The sequence below is a fragment of the Miscanthus floridulus genome, chromosome 1, assembly GCF_019320115.1.
Source record: "Miscanthus floridulus cultivar M001 chromosome 1, ASM1932011v1, whole genome shotgun sequence".
Classification (NCBI taxonomy): domain Eukaryota; kingdom Viridiplantae; phylum Streptophyta; class Magnoliopsida; order Poales; family Poaceae; genus Miscanthus; species Miscanthus floridulus.
In genome coordinates this window covers 177,574,985-177,579,812 of record NC_089580.1, presented here as the reverse complement: position 1 = coordinate 177,579,812, position 4,828 = coordinate 177,574,985, and positions in this window count along the sequence as shown.

Here is a 4,828-nt window from a genome sequence, read left to right as displayed (position 1 = left end):
AAGCCAAATTATCTATATGTTTGTTCACTAAGTCTAGCATGGGTTGGTTATGGCATAGAAGGTTTGGTCATGTTGGAATGAAACAATTAAATAGATTGGTTAAGCATGACTTGGTTAGAGGCTTGAAAGATATTGTGTTTGAGAAGGATAAGCTTTGTAGCTCTTGTCAAGCCAGAAAACAAGTTGGAAACACCCATCCTAAGAAAAGCATGATGAGCACTAGTAAAGCATTTGAGTTATTGCACATGAATTTGTTTGGGCCAACTCAATACACTAGCATTGGTGGTAACAAATATGGCTTTATGATAGTGGATGATTACACTAGATACACTTGGGTATTCTTTCTAGTGGATAGGAGTGATGTGTTTGTAATATTCAAATCATTTGTTAAGGGCATTCACAATGAGTTTGAAACAACCATCAAGAGAGTTAGAAGTGATAATGGTAGTGAGTTCAAGAACACTAGAATTGATGAGTTGTGTGATGAATTTGGAATTAGACATCAATTCTCGGCCAAGTACACTCCACAATCAAATGGTCTTGTTGAGAGGAAGAATATAACACTCATTGATATGGCAATGTCTATGTTTAGTGAGTACAATATGAGTCAATCTTTTTGGGCTGAAGCTATCAACACGGCTTGCTATTGTACAATGGCCTCTATTGTCACCCATTGAAAGAGAAGACATCATATGAGCTCTTGAATGGTAGAAAGCCCAACATTACATATTTTTGGGTCTTTGGTTGCAAATGCTATATCTTGAAGAAAGGCACTAGATTGGGCAAGTTTGACAAGAAATGTGATGAAGGATTCCTACTTGGTTATTCCACTACAAGCAAAGCATATATAGTTTGGAATTTGGATAGTGGTACTCTTGAGGAAGTTCATGATGTTGAATTTGATGAAACCAAGGGTTCACAAGTAGAGAATGAGATCTTGGAAGATGTTAGAGGCATTCAACTTTCAAATGCCATGAAGAACATGGATGTTGGTGAATTGAGGCCTAGGCAAGTGAATGATGATTGAGATGATCAAGTGCAAGTGCTCTCTAACTCAAATGTGCAAGATGATTCAAATCAAGCTAGTACAAATAGCTCTCATGACAATGAACAAAATCAAGTGGCTAGTATATCATCTCAACCTAATGATCAAGCAAGTTCAAGCAATCAAGTTCCAATCCTCCAACCAACCAATGTTGTAAGGGATCATCCATTATACACTATTATTGGTGATATTTCAAGAGGTGTGCAAACTAGATCAAGATTGACTTCATTTTGTGAGCACTTCTCATTTGTTTCATCCATTGAACCGAAGAAGATAGATGAAGCATTGAAGGATATTGATTGGGTGAATGCTATGCATGAAGAATTGAATAATTTCATAAGAAATCAAGTATGAGAATTAGTAGAAAGACCAAAGGGACACAATGTAATTAGAACCAAATGGGTTTTTAGAAACAAGCAAGATCAAGATGGGACAGTAGTAAGGAACAAAGCAAGATTGGTAGCACAAGGCTATACACAAGTTGAAGGTCTTGACTTTGGAGAAACATATACCCCGGTTGCTAGATTGGAAGCAATTAGAATCTTGCTAGCCAATGCTTGTGTCCACAACATCAGACTTTATCAAATGGATGTCAAGAGTGCATTTCTCAATGGTTACGTCAATGAAGAAGTATATGTTGAGCAACCTCCTGGTTTTGAAGATGACAAGAAGCCCGAGCATGTGTATAAGTTGAAGAAGGCATTGTATGACTTGAAGCAAGCACCTAGAGCATGGTATGAGAGATTGAGGGACTTACTACTCTCTAAAGGGTTCATGATGGGTAAGGTTGACACCACCCTTTTTATCAAGAAGATTGGAAAAGATTTGTTTATGTTGCAAATCTATGTTGATGACATCATATTTGGATCAACAAATCAAGACTTTTGTGATGAGTTTGGAAAGATGATGGCTAATGAGTTTGAGATGTCCATGATTGGAGAGTTAAGTTACTTCCTTGGTCTTCAAATCAAGCAATTGAAGAATGGTACTTTTGTGAGTCAAGGCAAGTATATCAAGGACATGACCAAGAAGTTTGGCATGAGTGATAGCAAAGCCATTAGTACACCAATGGGAACAAATGGCAACTTGGATAGTGATACAAGTGGCAATATGGTGGATCAAAAATTGTATTGGTCTATGATTGAAAGCCTACTCTATGTGACTGCATCAAGGCCGGATGTCATATTTAGTGTATGCATGTGTGCAAGATTTCAAGCCTCACCAAGAGAAAGTCATTTGAAGGCTACAAAGAGAATATTGAGGTACTTGAAGCATACACAAAATGTTGGTTTGTGGTATCCCAAAGGAGCAAAGTTTGAGCTAGTTGGTAACTCCGACTCGGATTATGCGGGATGCAAGGTTGAAAGAAGAGCACCTCAGGAACATGTCAATTGTTGGGAAGATCATTTGTTTCATGGTCATCAAAGAAGTAAAATAGTGTTGCATTATCAACCGCCGAAGCTGAATACATATCCACTAGTAGTTGTTGTGCACAAATACTTTGGATGAAGGCCACCTTGAATGACTTTGGAATCAAGTTCAAGAAAGTGCCATTGCTATGTGACAATAAGAGTGCAATCAAGTTAACCAACAATCTAGTTCAACATGCAAGAACAAAGCACATTGATGTCCGCCACCATTTCATAATAGATCACCAACAAAAGGGGGATATTTGCATTGAAAGTGTAGGCACCGAAGATCAACTTGCCAATATATTCACCAAGCCATTAGATGAGAAAAGGTTTTGCAAGCTAAGGAATGAGTTAAACATATTGGATTTCTCAAATATGTGTTGATGCACCCCCACTTATATGACACGCCTCTCCTTCAAGCAATCCAAGGTAAAAGTTGATTGGCATGGCATACATCCTTTCTAAGTGAAAGCATCTAGGCCCCTAGTTGGGTTTCGGTGATTAATGACGATACAAGATTACTATGACTAACGTGTGTTTTGCAGAAGCAATTAAGTTAGGTCATGGTAATGGAGATCAATTGGGCAATCAAGGTGGTCATGCCCCTACGATGGAAATCATTTCGGTTTTCAAAGGATGGACGACAAGGTTGAGGATGACTAGTTCTAAGTGTCGATTGGAGTTGGAGAGACACTTAGAGTAGTTTAGGACTTTGTTTTTCCTTTGGCCATACTATTAAGGGGGGTATGGACAGGTAGCTTGACCTAGATGAGTCTAGTGAGTTAGGTGTGGTGCACACTTGTTAAAACTAGCACTAGGTAGCTCCTACATATGCCTAAGATCCTTTGGAGCAAACTTTATTCACATATGATCGAGAGTTGGAAGTGAATGGAGGGTCAAATGCTGACCGGACGCTGGCCACAGGGTCCGGTCAGTTCATTTGACCAAGGAGATTGCGTCTGGCGCGACCGGACGCTAGAGTGGTCAAGTGACCGAACGCTGTGGTCCAGCGTCCGGTCGACCCCAGTAAGGTTCCAGAAGAGAAAATCTACGACCGGATACGTCCGGTCAGTACTGAACAGACCCTGAGGGTTCAGCATCCGGTCGAGTACAGTAAGGTTCTAGTGAGGGTTTAATGCGACCGGACGCGTTCGGTCAGTGATGATCGGACGCTGCCAGCGTCCATTCAACACTTAATCACTGGTGTGCGGGTTAAACTGACTGGAACGTCTGGTCAACATGATCGAAGCGTCCAGTCACCTCATAGAGGCACATAACGGTCCATTTTTTAGCCCTTGTTATAAATAGAAGCTCCACTCATGTGTGGAGTCACTTTTGCTCATTCCAACAGCTGAGAAACACGTTTGTGAGTGCCAAGAAGAGCAAGGTCCTAGTGAGGTGATTGAGATTTGAGAATCCAAGAGAGTAGCCTCATTAGTGAATCAAGAGTAGCAAAGTGTGCATCCACCATTCTCATTAGGCTTCACGTGGTCAAGTAAGAGTTCGTGCTTATTACTCTTGGTGATCGCCATCACCTAGATGGCTTGGTGGTGATTGGGAGCTTGGTGATCACCCGGCGAAGCTTGTGGGTGACCCAACTCAAGTTGTGAGCGGTTGTGGGTGATTCACCGCGACGAAGTGTCAAAGAATCAACCCGTAGAGAGCACTTGATCCTTGCGTAGATCAAGGGGGAGCTACACCCTTGCGTGGGTGCTCCAACGAGGACTACTGGGGAGTGATGACTCTCTGATACCTCAGCAAAACATCGCCGCGTTCCTCTCTCTCTATTTACTTTGAGCATTTACTTTGAGCAATTCAATACTTGTTTTTACATTCATAGAATTGCCATGCTAGAGTAAGTTTGGAACATAGGTTGCAAGTCCTTTGTGCGTTAGATCAATAGAAACACTTTTCTAGGCATAAGGGGTTAATTGGGCTAACCGTAGGATTTAATTATTGCAAGAAAATTTAGAATTAGCCCAATTCACCCCCCTCTTGGGCATCTTGATCCTTTCAATTGGTATCAGAGCCTCATGCTCACATTTTTAAGCTTAATCGCTTTGAGCAAGATGTCTCACGGGGATGGACCTCCTCCTATCTTTGAGGGAGATGACTTTCCATATTGGAAAATTCGCATGGAGGCGTACTTAGAAGCTCTAGACGTTGGTATACTTAGAGCCGCCTCACAAGGCTTCCCAAAACCTCGAGATGCTACTAACTTATAAGGCGATGAGGTTAATTATGAAAAGTGGAATGTAAAGGCTCGGAACACCATCTTTAGAGGCCTTTGCAAAGATGTGTTCAACCGCGTAAGGAACCACAAAGACGCCCATGCACTATGGTCAGACATTTGTGCGCTCCATGAGGGAAC